Source organism: Oncorhynchus clarkii, chromosome 14, assembly GCF_045791955.1.
Source record: "Oncorhynchus clarkii lewisi isolate Uvic-CL-2024 chromosome 14, UVic_Ocla_1.0, whole genome shotgun sequence".
Taxonomy (NCBI): Eukaryota; Metazoa; Chordata; class Actinopteri; order Salmoniformes; family Salmonidae; genus Oncorhynchus; species Oncorhynchus clarkii.
In genome coordinates this window covers 4778450-4793899 of record NC_092160.1, presented here as the reverse complement: position 1 = coordinate 4793899, position 15450 = coordinate 4778450, and positions in this window count along the sequence as shown.

Below are 15450 nucleotides of genomic sequence, written 5' to 3'. Positions count from 1 at the left end.
AGTAAAGATATTTAATAAAAGGAAGTTATGTCTTCAGTGTTTTTTTGTAAAAATTTTAATAGTAGGCTATTCATTACCCATGTGACTGAGTTGTCAGCCTATTAGTAATACCGCATATATGGGCTTAATAACGATGTTTAACAACGATTAAGTTGGTTTCTGTTCCAAGTACGACCCCTTTCATTGAGTTGGATTTATGATAGGAAGTACTATTCTGTTAAGTATGACCTAACTGTTTCTTGTTATTTTCTTTGTCACTGTTCCTCATACAACACACACACACACAGTTTCTGCTGTTACATCCTGTGAACTTTGGTCTCTCATCTCTTTCCTCTCCTCCCCAGATAAGACCGAGCCGATGAACAATAGTGAGACTGACTGACACAGGCAGCAACACTGCAGGCGAAAGGTAACACAACACAGTTTCAGCTGTTATATACTGCGTCCTCTGTCCCCATCATTTCTATCCCTTTCCTAACTAGTTAAAACGGAGCCGCGCAAACACAAACACACACACATACACACACAAGAGTTTTTAATGTAACATCCTGTGAACTCTGGTCTCATCTCTCTCCTGTCCTCCCCAGTTAGACAGGGCCTGTAAACGGCAGTGAGAGTGACAACCACAGAAGGCAGCACTGGACAGCCTTGCAGGCGAATGTAACACCACACACAGTTTCAGCCTCTCATTTCTCACTTTAAAATGGACACACATGCATACTCACAGATGTTGTTGCTGTAGCAGCCATATTACAGTTTTTCTCAATCGCTTCGGCTCAATTTTCGAAAGATTATATTTTTTTTTGTCAAAACAATAAGTTCGAATCTCTGAGCAATTTAGTTTCTTGTTCATACCAGATTTTAATTTCTTATTCATTTAAGCAAATTGCACATGTTTTGGCACATGTGCAAAAGAGTAAATACAATTGTCTACAATTTGCACAATAACTGCACGCACATGGCTTGCTGATCAAAACTGCTGAGTTGATTCTCAGTGAAATTGTCATACTCTTCACAACTTCTAAACATTCTTTCATCGTGTGAGCCATCGCATGCAAAATGACCCATTCAATTATCAAAATCTGTCAGACATGCGTACATGTATATTCTATAAATATCTATGACATGGAATGTTAGTGATGTCTGCTAAACTGGCAAATTACCTGCCAGCTGACGACGTAATGAAATAGGAATCACAATCTTACCAATCAACCAATCAAGTTTGGAAGCATATATATACGGAGCTTGCCCACAGCACAATCACTACCATTTGTGAACATGGAGGAACATCACAACCCTGAAGAGCAGCTACATGCTCGTGGAAGAGAAATAAGAAGATGTGTAAGAATGTGTGTTGGTGGTGTCAGGTGAAGACATAATAGAGGTAGAAGGCAAAGAATAAGAGTCCCTGATGAAATCAGAGCCACAATTGTGGACCTTGTCATAAACCAGTGGCTGGTCAAAGAGTACAGCCTAATGTAAACAGGTCCACAGTGTCATCAACTGTGCAAACATTCCATAGGGAAAACAGACAAATATGTACTCGTTCTTTACTTTTGTTACAGCATTTAATTCACAACAATACAGCAACTATTGTAAAGGTAAATGCAAGTCTGACAATCACAATGTACCATAAGATATGTATGAGGAATATACAGTACTAAAGCACAATTTGAATACAATGTACTATATGTAACATGATCTGTTTGTGAATTCCACATGTCATATATAGGACTGCACAATGACATCATGCTGGTGGTCAGCAAGAACAAGACATTTGCAAAATGTTCATAGCCAACAATAAGTAGCCTAAAATGTCTTTAAAACGTTTTATTAGCAAAATATGCATGTGTTCCATTTATGTAGGTTAACAGTGGTAGTTAGTCATTCAAAACAAGTCAACACTGGTTATTGAGTTAAATCAGTGACAAAAGAGCAAAACAAAACAGAAAATCAGTTTGTTCATATATTTCTGCGGACCAGTAATATGATGGAGACCAAGAAATAAAACCATGTGGCAACTTTATACTTTGGAGGGGAAAAAAGAGACTTATATTTGTTTAAATTTTTGTATACTGCATCAATACAATTCATAAAATATTCGAAAGGCTAATCATGTATGAACCTAGAGATATTTGGTAGCCTATGGAGATTGGGGAGGGGAAGGAGATGTTTGTGGGGTTGTGGTAAATACACTGCGTGCACAATTATTAGGCAAATTGTATTCCTTAGGATTGCTGAACAAACACAATGCTCTCAGTCAATCCAAAATGTTACTGAACCTCAAATCTGAATGTTTAACAAAGGAACAGTGGGTTTTGTCTTTCTCAGGGGAATATATGTGTGCACAATTATTATCACTTGTTTATTCTCAATTTTTAGAGTAAGTGTAACAAATAAGTAACGCAAAATGACAATTAAATAAACATTTTGGACTTAATTCAGTAAATATTCAGTTATCAATATAGAAACCCTTCTTTTCAACCACAGCCTCTCAAATGCTGTTCAAAGAGGTGGATTGTCTTCCCTCGCTGTAAATCTCACGTTTGAGAAGGGCCCACAAGTTCTCAATAGGATTTAAGTCAGGTGAGGAAGAGAGCCAGGTCATTATTCGGGCGTCTTTGAGGCCCTTGCTGGCTAGCCAAGCGGTGGAGTACTTGGATGCATGTGATGGAGCATTGTCCTGCATGAAGATCATGGCCTTCTTGAATGCTGAGGACTTCTTCCTGTACCACTACTTGAAGAAAGTATCTTCCAGAAACTGGAAGTAGGTTTGGGAGTTGAGTTTCAGACCATCTTCAACCCAAAAAGGTCCAACTACCTCATCCTTAATGATCGCAGCCCATACCAGTACCCCTCCTCCACCTTGCTGGCTCCTGACTCGAAGTGGTGCCCTGTGTCTGTTATTGATCCAGCCACGGGCCCATCCATCTGGTCCATCAAGAGTCACTCATTTAATCTGTCCATAAAACCTTTGAAAAATCTGTCTTCAGGTATTTCTTTGCCCAATCTTGACGCTTCAACTTGTGAATCTTATTCAGTGGTGGTCGTGTTTCAGCCTTCTTGACCTTGGCCATGTCTCTTAACACTTGACACCTTGTACTTCTGGACTTTCCAGGTAGGTTGCAGTTCTGGAATATGGTGGCACTGAAGGATAATGGGTTCCTGGTAGCTTGACGTTTAATTATCTTCAAGTCTTTGCAGTTAATTTGCGCCTTTTCTTCTCCGTGGGTTTTTTGGCGCTCCAGTTGACTATTCGCAACAAAACGTTTGATTGTCCGGTGGTCACGCCTCAATAGTTTAGCTATTTCAAGAGTGTTCATCGGTCTGAAAGGCATTTTACAATTTTTGTCTTTTCAGTGTCAGTTAATGAAATACATTTTGTGGCCCATTTTACCTGAGGTAATGAAGCTGCCTAATAATTATACACATGTTATTCACTTTCACCACACCCTCCCTCATCACACAAATACATATCACCTGAAAATGATTCAATCCAATGAGCATTCACATTTATATGGTTTGGAGTTGGAAAATGTGAATAGCAATAATGATAAGATCAGAATACTCACTTGCCTAATACTTGTGCACACAGTGTAGTTTTAGCTTTAATCACCAGTAAAACAAATGAATAAAACATTCCGATTGAAATCAATGTTTGGCTGTAACAACAAACAAAAAACATCTCGCTGGTGAATAATGGAACTTAAAACACAATTGTATGGTCACACATCTGTTCTCACCAAAGAGACCTGTCTGGTTTCTAACAATCCTGAATTTTACCTCGAATTTTTTTAACCTTGAAATTCAACACAGCAATGATGGTGCACAGGAGGAAGAACATTGCATTAACAATTTTCACCAGGTAGAAGACTGTTCGCTCCAATCTGTAGAGTAATCTGTAGAAGAATAACATTTCTTTTTGAGGACACTTGAGCAAACACCACTTCAGCGAAATGTTTGAAGCGGATAGGGGACACACTTTCAAATCATCTTAAATTATTTAACAAAATGGATTGAGTAATTCATTCAATGATGTTACTTATAGAAGATTTGGATATGAAGCGCAGAAATGCTAATATAGGTACAAATAATAATATAGGTACCATATAGATAGCATTTCAAACCGTGGCCAGGTAAAAAAAAAAACAGAAACAAAGCATGGGTTGCTGTCATACCTTGTCCATAGACTCCTTACAGGGTAAGAAAACCAAATGTAATTTGGGTGAACTATCCCTTTAACATCGAGAGGGGGTATTCTTAAAAAATATATTACAATAACAGCAGGGACAGCACCATCTAGTGGTCAGAACCGGGTAATATCAGGACGTAGGATGGGACATAAACCTAACAACTTCAACTACTAATTTCTCTGAACATGGTTAAACAAAGCATAACCAAATTCACTGAAAATACATTACATAGGATGAAGAAATCACAATTCCATACTGCTCCAAACACAGGAGGCTGCTGAGGGGAGGACAGCTCATAATAATGTCCAGAACGACGCTAATGCAATGGCATCAAACACATAGAAACCATGTGTTTGATACTGTTCTACTTATTCCGCTTCAGCCATTACCACGAGCCTGTCCTCCCCAATTAAGATGCCACCAACCACCTGTGGTGTCAAACATAGAGAGCTGATACTGTATACCCGGTGTTGGGTTGGGATTTGCACGGCATGTGGGTGGGTGGTTTTTGACCATTTCTTTCAATTCCTCATGCCTTTACTCATTGTTTTGGTCCAAATCAGATGTTAGGTACTATATTTATTGAATATTATATACATCCTGTAAATTTCAAATGGTCGATTTGGGTGCAATCAAATGAGCTTAATTTCTCAGAGATCAAATAATATTGAATCAAAATAATGTTGTAGGAATGCTAATGTTATCTGTTTCTGACTACAGAAACAATTGCAGAACAATCTGAGATGGTGGGTGTCATGGCATGTTGAAATGAAACGACCCTATTATTAATCCCATATTAAGACATGGACACAATGTCTGACTGTTTATGCACACTCACCTAATGACGTCTTCAGATCTATACACGCTGTACGCTGATGTTAAGTATGAGTCTTCGGTGTCTTCGGTGGATGGCATTGACATTACTGTAGAGGAAATCAATTATTGTTTTTCACAGACTGGTGTCTATGTGGTGAAGTAAAGCATGAAATATTGGTCTATTATTTTCAGGGTGACACTTAGAAAAATGGCTTCAGTTAGATTTGAAGAAACTTCAGATATCAAACTGTTTTTCAGGAGTGGGAAGATGGAACAATATTCTTTCACATCTAGGATGGGCAGTTACTATAGAAAATAAATAATACAAATCATGTACTTTAAACCAGAATTTCTCAGAGTTTAAGAAATGGAGAATTTGGGACTATATGGTTCTATCTGCAATTTTGTCCAAATTGAGTTATTGACATAGCCTTGTTCTGTTTAATGTTCAGTACTCCAAATAACCCAAATCATGTTAAATTCAAAAGAATAGAAGCAAAAAATTGCTGCCACCATTCAAACCATTGAGTGTTCAGAACTTTAAAGGCAATTATCTCAGAATCATCTTTTTGTTACATACAGTCCCAAACTTTTGAAATGTTGATGATAGAGACTTGGGATGGTGATGGAGCCTCCTGTCTGCACAGACACAGACCACAAATTACCAGCATCTGTAGACAACAGCCTAAATATATGTCCCTCACAAAAAGGACACCATAACATGTAATATATATGTATGTATATATAAATATGTATGTATAATATATTTATTCAATAAGAATGTTTTTCTTTGAGAGACGAAACAAAAGTTATTTCAATTTTATCTCAATAAAGAAATGTGTTTTTCTCAGTACATAAACTTTTTTCGACAGTGACAATTAACCATGAACATCAACTGAACATGTTACAGACTATACATCATTCTAAAACATAGAGCTGCTCAGTGAAATACATGTGAAATACATGCTAAAGCCCTATGCAAATAATGTCTGAACTACATGTCTCTGACTTCAAGTAAGCAAACTGAAAGGAACCATGAGACTTCATAGAAACATGTTTCCATTACCTGATAGTCTGGAAAAAATGATGATGAGGAGGATGAAAACGGAGAGATGAGGAGCCATGTGATGGTTTGAGTCTGGGTATGTGACTGTGTATCTATGCACAAATATATGTGTGTGTGTCAAGGAACAAGAAACCAAACAAAATTACTACTTCCTAATATTCACACATTACTGTCTTACACTCTCTTCCTGCTTCTGTTTGTGTGTACATGGCCCCTCATTGGCAGATAGCAACCTTTACTATATATGGACTAGATTTAACCAAAGGTTGCTCTCTGTCACTACAATTTACTTTTTCTCAGACTCATTAGCTAGCGTTCTACAGTATCAGGACAAATGTATATGCACCCTTTCACTTTTCTTAAATAATTCCCTATTCTAAAAATATATAAAATAGTTTGTCTTCACACATCCAGATTTTCAACATTATTGAACTTATTGGATTTTCATTGCAGAACCAATCTTTTAAAAAAAAATTTTTTTATTCTTTCCCAACCCAATTACCTGCACCCTAGCCCCACTAATAGATGAAAGGAGCCTAACGTTACTCCTTATCCAAGGACCTTACATGTTCCGTTTAAAGGCAAATTGTCTCTGAAAGCCAAAACAGCCAAATACTACATCTGAATGTGAATTCCTTCTCAATTGCGGTATGGTTCGAGAAACATAAATCCCTCTACTTTAATATCACGTTAAACAAACAAAACTTCACAAATGCAAAATACACACATACTTTTCCTTACGTTTCCAAAATCGTACCTCCAGCTATGCGTTTTCATATTTAGAAGCAAGCGTCAGTGCTCTTAACAAAACTCTTCCAGTCAGAAGATACTATCATCAGTAAGCTCTAAAGCAGTTAGCATCTATGAATGGGGTACCTACACCTACCTACCCATTCCATGCCACACTGTGCAGCCCTGTAGGGTCAGGAGGCATCCATGGTAGTTGTTTTCAGTGCAGTGTTTTCAGTAAAGTGTGTATAAATGTGTGTCACCCTAAAGCAGGCAGATCAATGGTACGTATTTGTTTACTGGCCAGTTTACAGGATTCTGGCCCCATCAATTGCAAATTGAAAAGAAACTGACTTAAATAAATGGCTTTTAATAAAATGGATCCTTGTTCAATGTGTTGATTTCATGGTAGGCCCATAGGCTCTTAGCTGACATTGAAGTCTTGTGAGAAAGTTCAAATGTAGTTTACTAAAGTTCAAACAGGAAGGCTGGTCTGAATGCTCGATTAACTTAATCAAGTAAGCGGAACATAATTCACTTTGTTTTCTATTATACAGTGCCTTGCGAAAGTATTCGGCCCCCTTGAACTTTGCGACCTTTTGCCACATTTCAGGCTTCAAACATAAAGATATAAAACTGTATTTTTTTGTGAGGAATCAACAACAAGTGGGACACAATCATGAAGTGGAACGACATTTATTGGATATTTCAAACTTTTTTAACAAATAAAAAACTGAAAAATTGGGCGTGCAAAATTATTCAGCCCCTTTACTTTCAGTGCAGCAAACTCTCTCCAGAAGTTCAGTGAGGATCTCTGAATGATCCAATGTTGACCTAAATGACTAATGATGATAAATACAATCCACCTGTGTGTAATCAAGTCTCCGTATAAATGCACCTGCACTGTGATAGTCTCAGAGGTCCGTTAAAAGTGCAGAGAGCATCATGAAGAACAAGGAACACACCAATCAGGTCCGAGATACTGTTGTGAAGAAGTTTAAAGCCGGATTTGGATACAAAAAGATTTCCCAAGCTTTAAACATCCCAAGGAGCACTGTGCAAGCGATAATAATGAAATGGAAGGAGTATCAGACCACTGCAAATCTTCCAAGACCTGGCCGTCCCTCTAAACTTTCAGCTCATACAAGGAGAAGACTGATCAGAGATGCAGCCAAGAGGCCCATGATCACTCTGGATGAACTGCAGAGATCTACAGCTGAGGTGGGAGACTCTGTCCATAGGACAACAATCAGTCGTATATTGCACAAATCTGGCCTTTATGGAAGAGTGGCAAGAAGAAAGCCATTTCTTAAAGATATCCATAAAAAGTGTCGGTTAAAGTTTGCCACAAGCCACCTGGGAGACACACCAAACGTGGAAAAAGGTGCTCTGGTCAGATGAAACCAAAATTGAACTTTTTGGCAACAATGCAAAACATCATGGTTTGGGCCTGCTTTTCTTCAGCAGGGACAGGGAAGATGGTTAAAATTCATGGGAAGATGGATGGAGCCAAATACAGGACCATTCTGGAAGAAAACCTGATGGAGTCTGCAAAAGACCTGAGACTAGGACGGAGATTTGTCTTCCAACAAGACAATGATCCAAAACATAAAGCAAAATCTACAATGGAATGGTTCAAAAATAAACATATCCAGGTGTTAGAATGGCCAAGTCAAAGTCCAGACCTGAATCCAATCGAGAATCTGTGGAAAGAACTGAAAACTGCTGTTCACAAATGTTCTCCATCCAACCTCACTGAGCTCGAGCTGTTTTGCAAGGAGGAATGGGAAAAAATTTCAGTCTCTCGATGTGCAAAACTGATAGAGACATACCCTAAGCGACTTACAGCTGTAATCGCAGCAAAAGGTGGCGCTACAAAGTATTAACTTAAGGGGGCTGAATAATTTTGCACGCCCAATTTTTCAGTTTTTGATTTGTTAAAAAAGTTTGAAATATCCAATAAATGTCGTTCCACTTCATGATTGTGTCCCACTTGTTGTTGATTCTTCACAAAAAAATACAGTTTTATATCTTTATGTTTGAAGCCTGAAATGTGGAAAAAGGTCGCAAAGTTCAAGGGGGCCAAATACTTTCGCAAGGCACTGTATGTGTAAGGACCGACGCCGGAGATGAGACGCAGGTACGGGGAGTCCACATTTATTCAGGAACAGACGGGTAACAAAACAGGACAAGCGTCAGCACATGGTTAAACAACGACAAATAATGCTGAAGCAGGGAACAGAGAAGGGAACCAGACAGATATAGGGGAGGTAATGACAGAGGTGATTGAGTCCAGGTGAGTCCAATAACCGCTGATGCACGTATTGGGGGAAGGCAGGTGTGTGATGATGGTGGCAGGAGTGCATAATGCTGGGGAGCTTGGCACCTTTGAGCGCCAGGGAGGGGAAGCGGGAGCAGGAGTGACAATATAGACATAGTGGGAATGAATACAGACGTATCATCAGCATAGTGTCTTGCTTCTTCTCTCCTGTCCCTCAGGTGTGATGTTCAGATGTACCGATCCTGTGCAGGTGTTGTTACACGTGGTCTGCCACTGCGAGGACAATCAGCTGTCCATCCTGTCTCCCTGTAGCTCTGTCTTAGGCATCTCACAGAACGGACATTGCAATTTATTGCCCTAGCCACATCTGCAGTCCTCATGCCTCCTTGCAGCATGCCTAAGGCACGTTCACGCAGATGAGCAGGGACCCTAGGCATATTTCTTTTGGTGTTTTCCAGAGTCAGTAGAAAGGCCTCTTTAGTGTCCTAAGTTTTCATAACTGTAACCTTACCGTCTGTAAGCTGTTAGTGTCTTAACGACCGTTTCACAGGTGCATGTTCATTAATTGTTTATGGTTCATTGAACAAGCATGGGAAAAAGTGTTTAAACCCTTTACAATGAAGATCTGTGAAGTCATTTGGATTTTTACGATTATTATCTTTGATAGACAGGGTCCTGAAAAAGCGACGTTTCTTCTTTTGCTGAGTTTATATATTACGCACTTTTGAAATGTACAGAGACAGAATGCAGAACATGGCTGCTCTTACAGTATTTTCCCTGTACACCAAGTCAGAACCGTAGGATGAATAAAGAGGGCATATAAGCAGACAATGAAACCTCTTACAATATTAGATGATGACATTTCTCCAAAACAGGTTATAGGCTACATGTGCAGCACCACCGAATCAGAACAGTAATGTTAGGTGAAATTAAGAGGTGAAAATATACCAATTAGGGTGATGCACATGGGCTACTAACAGCTTACTACACAACATACACTTAGTATTACTTTCTTAGCTACAGTATACATATATTTCTAGCATACTACATTATTTTTGCAGCAGCATACAATACATTTTTGGACTCACCTTGGCTTGTAACATGAAGGTGACACAGCAGTCCTTTGTGGGCAAATTTTGTTATCAAAGTCTGGTATTCTCTGGATTTATGGTGGGAACTCAACAACAACAAAAAACACAGCCACTCCATTGAATAGCAGGATACTAGTTGCTTTGCAATGCTTGCAGTTAGCCACTGATTCCTTCCAAATGACTCATTGTTGAATTTGCAATTTCCAACTTGTGTAATCTTTGTCTAATGGCCGATGACCACCGATACGTTTTATCTATAATTTATCTTCATAATTTCTCTTCATATGGATTAAAAAGGATTTGCCAGTAGATTGTTGACTTGATTCATGATGACGACTGCTAGCTAAGACTTTGAAAGTAAGATGTTGACATGATCAGTCCAATCAAAGCTACTGCACAAATAATTGATTTCATTTTATCTGTGACCAATGACCTTGAGCCTTCTTGGAATAGCACTTGTAATATAACTCTATGGCAGGACCCAAAGGGCTGAAATTATGGATGTCTACCCTTACTAAGGACGTAAACTTGGCGATGACGTAGTGTCCCCACGAGTGACAGAACACTGAGCCAATCACGGCGCAATGCTCCTATTTTTTTGCTGGCTCGCTCCACCATCACAGAAAGCACTGAGCTAGGCTGAAACACCTGCATTTTGGAGCTGCCTTACTCAAGAAAACAAAAAAGAGACCATGTGTGTATGCGGATTATTTTACTAAATTATATATATATATTTTTACATTGTTTGCCAGCTGATATGTGCCAAAATAACATGCAAAACAGGCAAGCCCCCCTCGCCCAAAAATATGTATATATACACTACCGTTCAAAAGTGTTTTGTCCATTAAAATAACATCAAATTGATCAGAAATATAGTGTAGACATTGTTAATGTTATAAATTACTATTGTAGCTGGAAACTGCAGATTTTTCTTATGGAATATCTTAGGCGTACAGTGGCCCATTATCAGCAACCATCACTCCTGTGTTCCAACGGCACGTTGTGTTAGCTGTTTCAAGTTTATAATTTTAAAAGGCTACTTGATCATTCGAAAACCATTTTGCAATTGTGTTAGCACAGCTGAAAACTGTTGTTCTGATTAAAGAAGCAATAAAACTGGCCTTCTTTAGACTAGTTGAGTATCTGGAGCATCAGCATTTGTGGGTTCGATTACAGGCTCAAAATGGCCTTTCTTCTGAAACACGTCAGTCTATTCTTGTTCTGAGAAATGAAGGCTGTTCCATGCAAGAAATTGCCAAGAAACTGAAGATCTCGTACAACAGGACAGCGCTGTTCTGCGCTGTCCCTTCACAGAACAGCGCAAACTGTCTCTAACCAGAATAGAAAGAGGAGCGGGAGGCCCCAATGCACAACTGAGCAAGAGTACAAGTACATTAGTGTGTCTAGTTTGAGAAACGGACGCCTCACAAGTCCTCAACTGGCAGCTTCATTAAATAGTATCCATCACCTCCTTGATTACCTGCCCTTTATATGTCACTCCCTTTGGTTTCTTCCCCAGTCATCATTGTTGCTGTTTCATGTCGGTGCGCTATTCATGGTTCTTGTTTTGTTCATTTATTAATGAAATGTATTCCACCCTGAACTTGCTTCCCGACTCTCAGCGTACATCGTTACAGAATGACGACTCAACAAAGGGAACAATTAGTGAGTTATTTTGGGAGTGTTGGAGGTGATGTCGGGTCCGGGTGTCCGAACGTAAATGGGCCTCCCGAGTGGCGCAGTGGTCTTAGTGCTAGCTGTGCCACTAGAGTTTCTGGGTTCGAGTCCAGGCTCTGTCACAGCCGGCTGCCACCCGGGAGGCCCATGGGGCAGTGTGCAATCGGCCCAGCATCTTCCGGGTTAGGGTAGGGTTTGGCCGGCAGGGATGTCCTTGTCCCATCACTCACTAGCGACTCCTGTGGCGGGCCAGGCGCAGTGCATGCTTGCATGGTCGCCAGGTGCACAGTGTTTCCTCCGACACATTGGTGAGGCTGTCTTCCGGGTTACTTGGGAATTGTGTCAAGAAGCAGTGCGGCTTGGTTGGGTTGTGTTTCGGAGGACGCATGGAGGACCTTCGCCTCTCCTGAGTCCGTATAGCAGTTGCAGCAATGAGACAAGACTGTAACTACCACTTGGATACCACGAAAAAGGGGTAAGAGATACAAGTTATTCATATAAGACATAATGAGCTTCCTCAACTTCCTGGAATCCAATGTAGCTTTTTCTTCCTCTTGTGTGGGTATACAGGCTAATTAGGATATTATTGGTATAAAAGCTAGACTTGTAGCAGCAAGCAACATGTTTTTCTTTACTACCACTATGGAGTTTATACTTCTTACACTGTTTGTTAATATAAATTATTGTTTTTGAAGATTTTTAAAATGTATCTGTTATTTTACCAGGTCAATTGACTGAGGACACGTTCTCAGATCCAGATTGTGAAGTGCAGATCCCATTAAATTATATTTCTATAGCGCATCAACTTGTTCTAGACACTGTTTACGTAGCCAGCATGACATCATTGTCAGACAAACTTGAAGGGGGCTACAGTAGCCAGTTACATTATGGGGTGTAGGCAGGATACTCAAATACAGTTGGAATGATGTCATTAGGTAGGCTATTTATTTTCATCTTAGAGTAATATAAATATCCTGTGAGTGATATTAGCCAAAACATTTACTCTTCAGAGAGCTTCCCATTTGGACCGTCAGGTTTGGCACGTCGTTTCTACTTGACCCTGGGCAGTCTCCAGCACACCAGGATTGATGAGAGACAAGAAATTGGAGTGTTTAGTTACACACATGCCATCTTCTACTGCATCATCAGTCTGATGTTCTACCTGCATTGTCATACTGATGTTCTACCTCCTGGTCCCATTCTCGACAGCCAGGACATTCACTGTCTATTGATAGAGGTACAGTAGGCATATTCCGCAACTGCCACATCAGTCACTGCGTTCTGGGAAGAGCATGCGTTTCCTCGACATCTGCTTGCTCGTGTTTTTCTTTTCTCTCCGCTCAAAACGACATGGCACAACAGTACCATTCTGAAAATAAGGCAGGTCTCCAATTTCCTTTTCAGCAAATACTGTGAGGGAGTGAGAACAGAAAATTGATTATATCCTTCAACCATGCCCACCTCGGAAGTCCCAGATACTGACTCACGGCGGGCATTAATATTCTTTCTGAATTTCAATATGAAACAATTTGTAAAAACTTGCCTACTGAAATAAGTTAGCTGAAAAATTGTGCAGAGAAAGTCATTACAAGGACTATTGCGATCATGGGATACCTGTTTGGGAGGTATTTATGATGGCCTTTGACGTTGCATGGGGTTTCAATGGAGAAGGCAGGGAAAGAATCAGCTTATTACCTACATACATCTGAATACTCAGGCAATGGACATAAAAAAAACAGTCTGGTGTACTGATGGAAGACCAGGTAAGTGTTATAATGAGCCCAGAAGTGTTTTTGGGTGAACTTCCCCTTAAAGCATTCTAAATTGGGTTCCAGGAGTACTATCATAACAGCTTGCACTTAAACATAATACTTTCTAATTCTTTATGCAAATATACTGTATATTCATGCCCAACCCCACTCTGCTACTCATTATATTTTCATCTCTCTTCAACCCTCATCTGTTACACTATAACATTCTGTCTCTGTTTTTCATTCACGGGCCAGTGGCAGGTTTTCTTCAACTAACCCGGAGTTTCTCCTCTTTAGCTGAAGCCTGCAGACTGATGGAGGGTGTCAGACATGGCGTGTCCTTTACTTGAAGAGCCAGTTGAAATTGAAGCACAAATACTCAGCAGAAATCTCAGTCGGGAAGAGGTTGATCAGACCCCGCTCGGATGTTTTATCAGATTGAGCGTTTCTGTTTTTCTGCACAATCGTTCATCTGAACAATATTCTCAGCCATCATATCGTTCATATGGCACATTGTGGACATGCTCTCAGTTCGGAGTTTTCTATATAACATCGGTGACAATGAGCATATTTCCAAGGCAAATGTCTGTCAGGCTGTCAGAAATGTGACTCTTGTACTGAAACGTTTACTGAACACTTTTGTGTGGTGTTCCCAAGTCACAGACCCACAAGACGCATCAAGGAAGACTTCCACAGAATGGCAGGTATCAGTCTAAGCAATCATTGATTTAGTATGAAGCTTTGAGACTTGACACACTAATCAGATAATTTGAAGTATTTTTGAGTTCCCAGGTGTGATTGGCTGAAAGAAAATGTTTCCAGGTGTGATTGGCTGAAAGAAAATGAAGGAGATTATGTGAAAAGGTCTTTCCACAGCATTAATGTGCAGGTAGGCCTAAATAGTAGCCTTTATCGTTCCAAAAGAAAATACTTCACAATACAGCTACTCCAGCTAATTACTGTTCCGCACTGTGAAGGTCATATGTGATGCAGCCCACATCATCAGCAACGTGGAAGCAAAGTGGCCTGGATCTGTGCATGATTCGCGCATTTTTCGTGAGTGTACACTGAGCACTAGATTTGCCCCTGGTGAGTTTATATATATATATATATATATACAGTGCCTTGCGAAAGTATTCGGCCCCCTTGAACTTTGCGACCTTTTGCCACATTTCAGGCTTCAAACAAAGATATAAAACTGTATTTTTTTGTGAAGAATCAACAACAAGTGGGACACAATCATGAAGTGGAACGACATTTATTGGATATTTCAAACTTTTTTAACAAATCAAAAACTGAAAAATTGGGCGTGCAAAATTATTCAGCCCCCTTAAATTAATACTTTGTAGCGCCACCTTTTGCTGCGATTACAGCTGTAAGTCGCTTGGGGTATGTCTATCAGTTTTGCACATCGAGAGACTGAAATTTTTTCCCATTCCTCCTTGCAAAACAGCTCGAGCTCAGTGAGGTTGGATGGAGAGCATTTGTGAACAGCAGTTTTCAGTTCTTTCCACAGATTCTCGATTGGATTCAGGTCTGGACTTTGACTTGGCCATTCTAACACCTGGATATGTTTATTTTTGAACCATTCCATTGTAGATTTTGCTTTATGTTTTGGATCATTGTCTTGTTGGAAGACAAATCTCCGTCCCAGTCTCAGGTCTTTTGCAGACTCCATCAGGTTTTCTTCCAGAATGGTCCTGTATTTGGCTCCATCCATCTTCCCATCAATTTTAACCATCTTCCCTGTCCCTGCTGAAGAAAAGCAGGCCCAAACCATGATGCTGCCACCACCATGTTTGACAGTGGGGATGGTGTGTTCAGCTGTGTTGCTTTTACGCCAAAC